Raw genomic sequence first — 12,827 nt, 5'->3', positions numbered from 1 at the left:
GACACCAGCCTGCACTGCAAGGGCCACCGAGGGCCAGGGCCAGGCCTCCATAATGACAAGATCCACTCAGCCAAGTGGAGTTTTCTTTGTAACAATCCTGAAGATCCCAGGGAGCTGGCACACTCTGCAGGTCTACAATCCATGGCACAAACTGGTGACTTGGGCAGAAGTAAATCTAACCACCTCGTCTTACTTCCCCCATTATACGTAGTCAAGGCGGCTCTGACTCACGGCGACCTTACGTACAACAGAACGAAACGTCTGGTGTGGTGCCATCTTCACCATCAGTGGTAAGTCTGAGGCCACTGTTCCAGCTCTTGTGTCAATCCACCTCGTGCAGGGTGGCCCTCATTTTCACAGGCTCTCCACTTTATGAAACATGATGTCATTTACACGTCTTTTCCGATGACATGTAAGCAAAGCAAGCAAGTCAAAGTTTTGCCATTCTCACTTCTAAGGAGCGTTCTGGTTGTATTTCTTCTAAGACTGATTTGTCTGTCCTTCTGGCAGTTCATGGTATATTCAACATTCTTTGCCAACACTACAGTTTGAATGCAACGATTCTTCTGTCTTCCTTTTTCACTATACATATACTGTTGTTATTTGCTGTCGAGTCCATTCAGACTCATAGAGACCCTACGTACAACAGAAAGAAACACTGCCCAGTCCTGTGCCATCCTCACAATCATTGTTTTGCTTAAGCCCATTGTTGCAGCCACTGCATCAGTCCATCTTGTTGAGGGTCTTCCTCTTTTTCGCTGATCCTCTACTTTATCAAGCATGATGTCCTTCTCCAGAGACTGGTCCCTCCTGATAACATGTCCAAAGTATATGAGATGAAGTCTTGCCGTCTTCACTTCTAAGGAGCACTCTGGCTATACTTCTTCCAGGATAGGTATGTTCTTTTTTTTGGCAGTCCATGGTATATTCAATATTCTTTGTCGACACCATAATTCAAAGGCATCAAGTCTTCTTTGGTCTTCCTTATGCATATGAGGAGGCTGACAAGACCATGTCTCGGATCAGGTGCAACTCAGTCATCAAAGTAACATCTATTTTTTTTAAGACTGTAAAGAGGTCTTTTGCAGCAGATTTGCCCAATGCAATACGTTGTCTGAGTTCTTGACTGCTGCTTCCCTGTATGCTGACTGTTGACAACGCTGGCCAATTTGGTGCAGGTGGGGACCAGCAGCCTTCCAGGGAGAATGTCTTGTTAGGTCCCCGACTGAACAGAGATCTCCAAAAATGGAGACGCTCTAGCACAAAAAGTAGCAAACTGCCTGGCTCTTAGAATTCTAGCGGTGTCCTACACGATTACCATAGGCTGTTCCTTGATCTAGACAGTATCAGAGGCTGCACTGTTCAATCTCAAGAAAACAACCAACCCACCAAACAACCCACCCACGCACCCACCAACCCACCCACGCACCCACCAACCCACCCACGCACCCACCAACCCACCCACGCACCCACCAACCCACCAGTCCTTGCCAGCATTTCCAGGCTGGATCTCCAATCCCTCTCAGGTGCTGAAGAACCCAGGCAGCCCACCCTTGGCACCTTCTTTCCTCCCTACCTCTCTTGTCCCCATCGGGGCCTCGGGGCCTCCACAGCTTATGAGAACATGCCCACCAAGCGCCAAGATGAAGTCCACCTGCCCTGTGGGTGTCTCTGGCCTTGCCTGCCATATTTCATTCCTGCAACCATGGGGGTCCCTGGTAATAAGACTTAGGTTTCTGTTTGTTCTCCACTTTCTTTCACTCCTGACCTATCCACCCCTACGCCTTCTGGGATGCTAAGAGACAAACCTGAAAGTAGGGCTATGACGTTTTAATACTTTGAGTACAAAGTTATCCTCATCCCCAAATTCCAACTTCATACACAAACCCCATCAAGCGTGGTGCCTGGGAAATATATTCCTTGGCACGTCACCAGTGCTCAGTGGGCTTTGCCGGGTCTCCCTTCATCAAGTACGGGCCACACGTCAGGCCTTGGAGGAGAGCTTACAACACAGAAGTCTAACATCAAGAGATGTCAGATAACATGGGTAGAAGAGAAAACCAAGCCAAGTGTGATTGGCCCTAAGGGAAGACGGAGGTCACGGGGCTGAGAGCAGTGGGCCACCAACCTTCCCAGTCTGTCAGGAATTTCCCACTGCTAGCACCAGAAGTCCCACGTCCAGGGCACCGCTGGTCACCCAAAGGCTCATGGAGAGCCAGTCCTCCTGCTGGGCAGAAAAGGACCACAGTGATCATCATGTCCAAAAGAGCAGGAAGTGCTGATTTTAAGAATATTAACAATTTTAGAGTCCCTGGGTGATGCAGCCAACATGCTCCGCTGCTAACCAAAACGTTGGAGGTCCATCCAAACTTCAACTTACAATATTTCAGTTAGCACCTCGGAAGGAAAGACTGGAGACCTACTTCCAAAACATCAGCCACCGAAAACGCAATGGAGTGCAGTTCTACTTGGACACACAGGGGGTCGCCATGAGTCAGGGCTGATTCAATGACAACTGGATTTTGGTTTGAATTAATTTTAGAGTCTACACATTTGTTTTGGAGCCCTGGTGGCAAAATAGTTAAAAGCTCAGCTGCTAACCAAAACAGCAGCAATTTGAATCCACCAGCTGCTCGTTGGAAACCCTATGAGGCAGTTCTACTCTGTCCTACAGGGTCACTATGAGACGGAATCAACTCGATGGCAATGGGTTAGGTTTACAGGTTTTGCACATGCGTTCTAAGCGACGGTTCTTACAACAGATTTCATACGTAGTATCACGGAGATAGCCAGACCCATGGGAATTCAGTTCCTGGGGCTGTGGTCTCCTCCTTTTCTCAAGCACCTGCCCCTTGGAGGGGGCCCAGCCTGGAGACAGGCGGCTGGGGTCGGTGCACAGACCGCATTCATCAGAAACACTCTGGCAGAGTCCCACATCCATCTGACTCAGCAGCTTAATCTAACGCCCGCACGTGGCTACGGGAAGAAATCTCTCTGCACAACAAAGAACAGCACGCAAGAGCTTTTCTGAGGAGAGCTCGCTAAACTCAGTCACTTCGGGAAATACAAGATACCTTGTCTTTTCATGAAACCCTAGTGGTGTAGTGGTTAAGAGCTATGGCTGCTAACCAAAAGATCAGCAGTTTGAATCCATCAGGTGCTCCTTGGAAACCCTATGGGGCAGTTCTACTCAGTCCTGTAGGGTTGCCATGAGTTGGAACCAACTCAAAGGCAACGAGTTTGGTTTTTTTGGTTTTTTGTCTTTTTGTAGCCCATGATTCTAGGGTCCTTCCACTTGAGTGCTGATAGTCTTACCAATCGGAGCAGCCGCATGCAGAGGCTGACTCCTATCGAGTACGGAGCCAAGGGCGTTACACACTTCCTCGTTTGATCCCTCGTCATCCAGTAAACACGCTGCCCAGGAACACGGCCAGGATTTTAACAGGTGACACGTTCAGAACGTGGGGCCGACGAAGCTTTCTCCTACTGAGCTCTGGCGGTAACCACTGCTAGCTTTTCCCAAAGAGTCCCTGGGTGGTTAATGCACTCACTGCTAACCGACAGGCTGGTGATCTGAGTCCATCCAGAGGTGCCTCAGAAGAAAGGCCTGGTGATCGACTTCTGAAAAATCAGCCACTGAAAACCCTGTGGAGCACAGGTCTACTCTGACACACACGGGGTCACCTGAGTCTGAGCCAACTCAGTGACAGCTGGCTTTTTGTTTGTTTTTTTTTTACCTTTTACCAAAGCCTGCAAAGCCAGGCGGCAAAACAACCCCATCTTGACTGATTTCAGCTCATTCCGTCCTTCTGTCCTTCCAGCACACCAATCTCGAGACCACCCCAGGACCACCCAGAACGCTTGTCCCCCATATGTTCCTGGGCAGGCCCACCCCTCAGCATTCACGTCTCCACTTAAAAGCCCTTTCTCAGAAGGGCCTCCTCCAACGATCCTCAACCACTCAACACTGCCTGGCTTTCCACCTCAGTTTCTCTTCTTGACAGCGTGCCCCAGGCCCGTCTCCCCGGCCGCAATGGGGGCTCCCTGAAGACAAGGCTTCCGTCTCACGCAATGCTGTAAGCCCAGGCCTGGGCAAGAGCCTGACCAGGAGGGCCCTGGGTAAGCAGCTGCTGGCCCACCGACCACCACAGGGATAACCGTCCATCACCTGCTCTAACATGCTCGGAGGCCGGCCCACCGGCAAGGCACCGTGTGCCCTTTATCTAAGGAAACTAAGCACACACTTTATTTATTTTTAGTCTGCATTCTGATGTGGCTGCACACCTAATACTTGACAGTTTTATCCTAAGGATTCTACTGCTCTTTGCAGGAAATACAGGTTGCCCCCCGCGGAGCACAGGCTGGGGTGGGGAGCGCTGTTAATGAAGCCCACTCCTCCCCGCTGACATTTCTGCCCGAATGAACAGTTAAACAAGGCAATCTACCTGCTTCGGAGCCCAAGCACCAGGCAAGGCAGACACTGCAGATTTACTCTTCCACAGCCAGGCCCTCCTCTCTGACCTCCCAGCCACACTTCCTACAGGGACCGAAAGCAAATGCACCAAGCCCATCTCCTTCTTGTTAGGATAAATACTTCCACAGGCAGTCTCTCTCACAATGACATCCCCCTTTCCTGCCTGCACACCCCGCAATCAGGAGCCCTAGGGACTGCTGGTCTCGGGGGACCATCCCTTCCTGCCAGGCCTGTTCCCTCTACCCTCCCTCTCTGGCCTGCCTTCCTCCTGCCCCCAGTTACCCCACATCATCCTGGCTACCTTCTAGAAAGCAGCAATGCTCTGAGTCCCCACACACAAAACCCCAAAGGCACCACACAGCTCAGAGAGAAGCAAATATCCTCTCTTAGCGGGGCATTTGGGGTGCTCTGTGGGCTGGCCCCACCTTAACTTTTTCAGCCTTCTTTTCTAGCCCCATGTCCGACTCACCCTGAACTACACACAGGCTGAGTTCCAGGCTCCTGCTGCTCCGCTGGGAATGGCCCAGCCCACCTTACAGCCACGCCTGGCCTCGGGTGGTTCCTGGCCCACGGATGCAGAAAAGCCCCAGAGCTCCCCCCACCCCTCTGGTGCTGGGTGTGTGAAGATACCCCTCCCCCCCGGCACAGGGTCCCTGCTCCCATGCTGTCCTCACTGCATTCCGCCCTCTGCTATGTTATCCGAGTTGGGTGGCTTGTCCTTCCGACAATGCCAAGGACAATGCTTAATCACAGCTGGTGTTCAGAAAACTTGGACTAAGACAGACAGCTGCCCTCAAGCTGACTCCGACTCACGGCAACCTAACGTACAACAGAAGGAAACGCTGCCTGGTCCTGCATCATCCTCGCCCTCACCGCCATGTTCGAGTCCATCACTGAAGCTATGGTGCCAATCCACCCCACCGAGGGTCTCCCTCGCCCTCGCTCACCCTCTCCTTCACCAAACATGACGTCCTCCTCCAGTGACACATCCCTCCTGACGACGTGTCCAAAGCAAGCAAGTCAATGTTCTGTTGTGCTCCATAAGTTTTCACTGGCTAATTTTTGGAAGTGGATCACCAGGCCTTTCTTCCTAGTCTGTCTCAGTCTGGAAGCTTTGCTGAAACCTGTGCCCCATGGGTGACCCCTCTGGTATTTGAATTACCAATGACACAGGTTCCAGTATCCCATAAGCCACCACAGGATGATACCCTTACAGATGGATGGCAGAGATGAACGTAAAGGTACATACATATTTATGCCCCATCTTACTCCCAAAAGGATTTCAAGCAGCTTCTCAGCTTCACCTTTGCACAGGCAGCACTGCGCAGTGGTTGAAAGCCTGCACTGGGTTGTTAAACAAATCTGTGTTAAAAACGAAACTCTGTCGTCACATCCCGTGTGCCGTGGGCAAGTCACTTAAACCCCGTGGGACCCAGGTTCCTCCTACGTAAAACAAAGACGCTAACAGCACACTGCTCATGGGGGGACCGTGAGGGTCTGATAAGAAGATTTACATAAAGAACAAACACAGAGCCCGACACACGGCACGCCTTCCGTGCATGCATTGTTATCAACATCATCACACTGGCAGGAATCCTGCCGAACATGAGTAATTCTACCAGGACGGACCATATGAGGATAGAGACACCAAGAAGTAAGGTCCATTTTCCCGCACATGCGCACACACACAGACGCACACACACCCAGCTGCAGACTGTCTATCTCCGACAAGCCCTCCCTCATGGACCCTGCTCTCCCTGACGTGTGTGGCATGAACAGTCACACGTGGGAAATTCTCTCATGTGCTGGCATTGCTGTGGTTCCTGGCCAGGCACTGTGTCACCCTCCATTTCTGATCCTTCAGGGCATTCTTTCATCTACCAGACTATGAATGTCACAGCTCCTGGAGACAGTGAGTCTGGGCTGTCACAGACTGGCAAGTGCCCACGGGCCCGTGAGAGGCAAGCGCGGCAGGCGGCTCCAGCGGCGTCTGAACTTACAGGACACGGCCCCTGAGCAGGGCACAGGCTGAGGCCGGGCACTTCGCAGCTCCCAGGAATGTCCGCTGTGAAGAAAGCGAACCAGGCAGCCGAGCACACAGCACCCTCCGGGACAAAAGGGGATTCTGGAAAGCCCACAGATCAGCACGAAGCCTCATCACGCTCCAGACCCAAGGGAGGTCCGTGATGGGCTGGAATCAGCACGCTGGGAGCGGAGCGCCATCACAGAGAGCCCTATCTCCACTCCTGCCTCCACCAAGGTCAACTGTTACACCGTCACTCAGTGCTGACCATGCCGGGTGGGTCCCAAATGTGGACTCTCGCGTCATGTCCCACAACAGACTTCCGATCAGATACATCATTTCCTGGCTTTTGGAGAAACCAAGGCTCAGAAAGGTTAAGTGACCACTGAAGGACACAGCAGTCACTGGTGGAATCAGGTCCACACGGACGCCGTCTGTCTCTTAACCATCATGCTACTCTGCCCCAAACGAAGACCTTCGCGTCTGAGTAAACCCCTCAAACAAGATTCTGATCGGACTAGAGGAAAACAAGGATTCTGGGCAGTTCCTCGCCCTCTTTCCGGTTTCCTCTTTCCACGAGGCTGCAGTTCCAAACACAGATTTCTATCCATGTAGTGGGGCAGCGGTGGCTCAGTGGCAGAATTCTCGCCTTCCACATGGGAAATCTGGGTTCGATTCCCGGCCAATGCACCTTACACGCAGCCAGCACCCGTCTGTCAGTGGAGGCTTGTGTGCTGTGATGATGCTGAACAGGTTTCAGGGGAGTTTCCTAAGACAGACTAGGAGGAAAGACCTGGAGATCTACTTCCAAAAATCAGCCAATGAAAACCCTGTGGAGCACAATGGTCCCATCCACACCTGGTCAGGGGGACGGCACGAGACGGGGCAGTGTATCACTCCCTCGTGCCAGGGCTGCCATGAGGCGGAGCCAACCTGACGGCAGCGAACAACAAGAAGAGCATGCACACAGAGCTTCGTAGTTTACAAAAGAATCACATTTGTGATTTCACGCACTTAACACTTATCCAGGCAGACAGAGTAAGTGGGACCCTCTCCATTTAGCATCTGCCCAAAGTCAGCCAACCAGCAGGTGGCCTGGCTGGGACCACCCCCACAGCTCCTCCCCCACACAAGTCTGGCACCTACGAAATAAAAACTCAATTCCGTTCCACAAAAACTTAGTCAGTTGTGTCCATGTAAGTGAAACCTCACTGGAGGCCATGAAAAGGCTTTTATCCGGGGAGTAAAGCAACACATGCAACTCAAGAGGAAACACATGTGGACTCTAACATGGCTGTCCACGCTAAACGGTTCTTTACAAAACCAGTGCCAAAGTTCTGGCAACATCTGCATCTGTTCTCACAGCCACAAAACCGAAAACTATCACGCTATGGTAACACGTTAGCTTTGAACTTTAAAGAGATTCACACATCTCTAAGGAGTTACCAATCCACACAGGGACCTGCGCGGAGGGGCACTTAGAATCACACCCGCTGTGACAGGAATCTTCTGGAAGGAGAACAGCGAGGCCTGTCTCAGCTGGGGAGCACCACCTCTCAGCTGATTCTAAGGGCTTTCCAAAGAGAAAAAAGCCAAGGCAGTTGCCATCAAGACAACTCCGACTCATGGTGACCCCATGTGTGTCAGAGGAGATGTGTTCCATAGGGTTGTCACGTTTGTGATCTTTCAGAAGTACATCACCAGGCCTTCCTTCCGAGGCACCTCTGGGTGGACTCAAACCGCCAACCTTTCAGTTAGCAGCCGAGCGTGTTAACCGTTCTCACCACCCAGGGACTGAAAACAGCAGCAGAAGCGCGGGAATCGGAAGGCGGCCTCCTTGGTCACCATGTCTAGTCCCTCTGACTGGGAAGTAAATGCAGCTAACACTTAAAAACTCCTAGTTGTTCATTAAACGTCAGTATTTTAATGCCCCATCCCGTATCTTGCCCTGAGATTTGGCCCCTCTTTGTCCTACTAGGTATCTTCCAAACATCCAGCACTGGAATCGTCCAATCTGTCAACAAAGGGGGAGTTTTCAAAACCCCCATCCATATGACTCAATTTGTCAGTAAAAGCTGCCACCAGCACTGTGCTTGCAGAAAAATGTCCATAAATGCATTATTGCAACTGGCAGATCGATGTCTATAATAAAAACAAATAGATTTAACAAGCGCCTGCCTTTATGAGTTGAGCCATTGGTGGACAGCGCATTCGGCTTCACCCCTGGACTTTGGGGAACGGGCAAGCGAGCCTGGGCTGCAGACATGCTGACTTCACAAGTGTTCCGGGTAGGAAATTATTCTAACAAGGAAATGTTCGGAGTAGGAAAGCGAGCATCTGAGGCCTTCACGGCTCTCTCACAGCTGCTCTCGTTATATACTCACACACACACACAAGGACAAATTTAACAACTCTAAGGAAATGTTTTTGTAGAATCTGAGCTGGTTTTACAGCGGTTGCATCACAGGCCAAATGAGTTTTCTGCAGTTGGGGGTGAGGAGGGCGTGAGACCTCCCTGGGGACCCCCACTCCACTGCTAAGCCACCAATCTAATTGAAAACAACTCGTGGTGTTGAAAACAAGTTTCAGCACTCAACACGTGGCCAAGGGTGTCACCTGTGTGTCAGGAGCCCCTGGGACGGCCTATTTATTTAGCTATATGGCTGAAGCAGACCATGGGAGGGTGACCGTCACAGAGGGCGCAACTACCCGGGATTCCAAGCACCTCGGCAAGACACGGCTCGTGACCCGTCTGCATGTGGGCCACATTCGACAGAGACACTGATTCCTTCAAAGGTTACGAAAATTATTTATCCCTCTTATTAAACCAGAAAAACCAAACCTGTTGCGTTCGAGTTGATTCTGACTCATGACGACCCCATGTGTCACGGAAGTGCTCCACAGGGTTTTCTTGGCTGTATTCTTTACGGAAGCAGATCGTCAGGTCTTTGCTATGCCACTGGGTGAGTTCAAACTCCCACTATGTGCACCACCCATGGGCCTCTTCCTCTTCTTAGACAACTCATGGAGTCATTCTCTTCATGCAAGGCTAATACTTGGTCTTCCCCAAACCTCACAGCCCTCTGATGTAAGCTCTCTACTACTCCTCACTTTTTTAAGTCAAAAGAAAACTAGACTCGCTCCACTGACCAGCAGACATGCCACAAAATGTTACGTAGTCCACACCACTGGGTCTCGAACATTCGTCTACCTGCACCTAAGCCAGGCCTGCAGCATGTACAGAGCGGGAAAACCCATCTCCTGCACAGGTCAACCTCCCTCAGGAGACCACACACCCCAGCTTCCCCTGAGAATGGGGCCATCGGGCTAATTCATTTATCAGCAGCATAAACGAAGAGGCTGAGCATGGCACTGCCCTCCAATCATACGGATGTCTCCCCACTGTGATGTCAGGGTTTCTAAGTCTCTGCTTTTAACACTTCAGCTTTTGTTTCAACGTTTTCTTTACAATAATGTTGTGTGATAATAACCAAGCTCTTGCAGTAAGCAGTCATATCAAAAGCTCCCTCTCCCAGGAACAGAGGCTCGCGAGGGCATGGGCAGCAGCCCAATCAGCTCAGGGCTTTCAGACCCAGGACCCAAGTAAGCCTGGAGTGACCAGAGACCCAGCAGGAAGTCAAAGACTTCAGGGAAAGTGACGCTTCTCACTGGAGCAAGGGAGCTCTGCAGGTCAGAAGTGAAGAGAAAAAACCACCCTAGAATAACGTGAACAGAGGAGCAGAGGAAGACAGAACTCAGAAAACACTGTTGTGCTTCCATTCTTTTCCATAGCTGAGACTATACCCTCAACTGAAAAGGGAGCTGACGTCCACATATGGACGGTTAGAAGAGAAATGTCTTGGTGGTGTGAGTCACTGGCTCCTAAATGTCCTCTGCAAAGTAAGAAAAATAAAAACAATTTCAAATGTTTATCTAAAAAAAAAAATACTGAGAAGAAATTGCTTTGGTTTCTGGAGAACAGGAATGGAGGAGGGGCCCGTTCTTCCTCAAGCCTTCCTCCCCACTCCTCCCTGCGTGGGGGACAGGCTAGGTGGTGATGGGGGCACCTGGGAGGGAAACCAGCCTCAGCGAGCAAGGGCCTGAGGGCCTGAGAGGAAGAGAAGGCCCAGGTGAGGCCCAACTCATCAAAGCAGACCAAAAACAGAGCCATAGCCTCTCTCTCGCAGGAAAAGGAAGGTCTGAGGACCTCAGCAACCCGACCGGAGTGAGATGTTAAAAGTGTGTGCCTAGGGCTTTGTTTCTTTAAACCTTGCTCTCTGACAGTGAAGCCTTTAGAAGGCAGCACCTAATAATATTAGTTAACTGTAGCTATTGCAATCCACTGTAGCTACTGTCAGGTACTACTGAAACCCTAGCGGTTGTAGTGGTTAAGAGCTATGGCTGCGGTAGTTCACATCCACCAGGTGGTCCTTGGAAACTCTATGGGGCACTTCCACTCCGTCCTATAGGGTCGCTATGAGTCGGCATGGACTCCATGGCAATGGGTATTGCACCTTAGTTTATCTGTCCTGAAGCCTGGCTCCTCCAATCCCGAGACAACAAGAGATTCCACTTTGCCATTCAAACATTCAAAGTCTAACTGGAGACAGACCCCAGGAAGAAGCAAAACACCTGATGGAACAAGGCCAAGTCTCCTGGGCTACCGACAGCCTCTAGACCCTAGAGGAAGCTGACCTGGTGTTAGCCGCTTTATAACCCACCGCTGTCAACTCGACTCCGACTCTAGAAGCCTGGCAGCCTCTAGACCCTAGGGGAAGCTGACCTGGTGTTAGCCGCTTTATAACCCACCGCTGTCAACTCGACTCCGACTCTAGAAGCCTGGCAGCCTCTAGGCCCTAGGGGAAGCTGACCTGGTGTTAGCCGCTTTATAACCCACTGCTGTCAACTCGACTCCGACTCTAGAGACGCTGGAGGACAGAGAACTGCCCCATAGGGTTTCTAAGGCTGCAAATCTTTACCAAAGGAGACTGCCATATCTTTCTCCCGAAGAGCAGCTGGTGGGTTGGAAGTGCCAACCTTTGGGTTAGCAGCAGAGCGCTTAACCACTGCACCACTAGGGCTCCTTAACTGCTTCATAGGCCCAGACAAATATTCTGATAGTGTAACTACTCTGATAATGAATCAATACAATACTACCAAGGGGGGAGGGGACACTTCTGACATCGTTTCCCTAAAATCCTTTTACTCCTACAGTGTGCATAACTTTCTTTTCTTTATCCCTCTCCCATGCCCCAGTGTTGTGTCCACTGAGAGGCTGCATGAAGGTAAAAGGACCATTTTCCCATCATCCGTATGGGGACCGGGTCACGACAAGGAGGTCCTGACTTAACAGATAATGGAAGAGTTGACATTTGGGCTTATATTCAACTAACCAATTCAACTCTTGGCTCTTTATGTTCCGCAGCTTCATGGTCTGCAACAAACAGCTGTAGAGACCCCTCTCTGGGCAAAACAGCATCCCCACTGACTGTCCACCCAGCCAAGCAAAAGCTGAACAAACACAGACTCAATCCGCCTTCCAGGACAGAGAGCCAGCTCTGAAGCAGAGGCAGTTGAGAGCAAAATCCATGTGAGATTTCAGAAAATGATGAACCCCCTGAGTGAGGAACGTATAGTTTAGAACTACTCTGCTGTATTATTACCGACCTGGGATTTGGGTGCCAGCGTAAATAGCTCAGACGCCACGTGCTTACTCTAAGTGTTTATGGGTGCAATTAGGGCCTAATGTATACAAACACCAGCCAGGATAACCAGGAAGACCCCAGAACTGGCTGCTTTTCCCGCCCGCCTCCAACAAGAAGGAACTATGGAACACTGCGGAGTCTGCTGGAGGCGAGCTGCGAGAGAAGGCCGGGAGAGCCGAGCCCTTGGGCCTGGCAGAGCGTCGAAGGTAAGGTGTTGGCCACCCAGACCATGACCCCCTTGCCAAGCCACAGTCACCGCAGCCCAACACGGTCCACAAGCCCGCGGCCGGGAGAAAGCCATGCACACCTGGGCACACCTGGGGCACACGTGAGCACACACAGGATGGGTGGTGGGTGGGAATGGGGCACCCCCAGCTCCGACAGCGAGGGGAGGGTGCCCGTAGGGCCACTCGGCGCTGAGACTGTCCCTGGGGCTCCAGACGCCCGCTCTCCCGAGGGAGAGCCCCGAACTTTGCCGGGGGAGGCGACCGAGACACTCACCGCACTGCCAAAGCGCCCACCAGAGAAACCGCGCACGCTGGACGCACACAATGAAAGTGCGCAGACAGCCGGCTGCCCCGGCACGTCGGGGCGCGGGGCGGGACGGGGGCGGGGCCGAGGACGC

The 12,827-nt window shown here is 51.6% G+C and overlaps 1 protein-coding gene across 1 annotated transcript in view; it reads right to left on the bottom strand.

Moving 5' to 3' along the window:
* Nucleotides 1-12,753, bottom strand: part of MGMT (O-6-methylguanine-DNA methyltransferase) — a 281,536-nt gene extending 268,783 nt beyond the window's left edge. Inside the window, exon 1 of the mRNA XM_023730061.1 lies at nucleotides 12,704-12,753. The gene's annotated coding sequence lies outside the window, so the exon portion shown is untranslated. The remainder of the gene's footprint in view (nucleotides 1-12,703) is intronic.
* Nucleotides 12,754-12,827: the final 74 nt, after the last annotated feature.

Source organism: Trichechus manatus, unplaced genomic scaffold (genome assembly GCF_000243295.1).
Source record: "Trichechus manatus latirostris isolate Lorelei unplaced genomic scaffold, TriManLat1.0 scaffold00031, whole genome shotgun sequence".
NCBI classification, from domain to species: Eukaryota; Metazoa; Chordata; class Mammalia; order Sirenia; family Trichechidae; genus Trichechus; species Trichechus manatus.
Note: the sequence above shows the minus strand (reverse complement) of the source record. Positions and strands in the feature narration are given on the sequence as shown.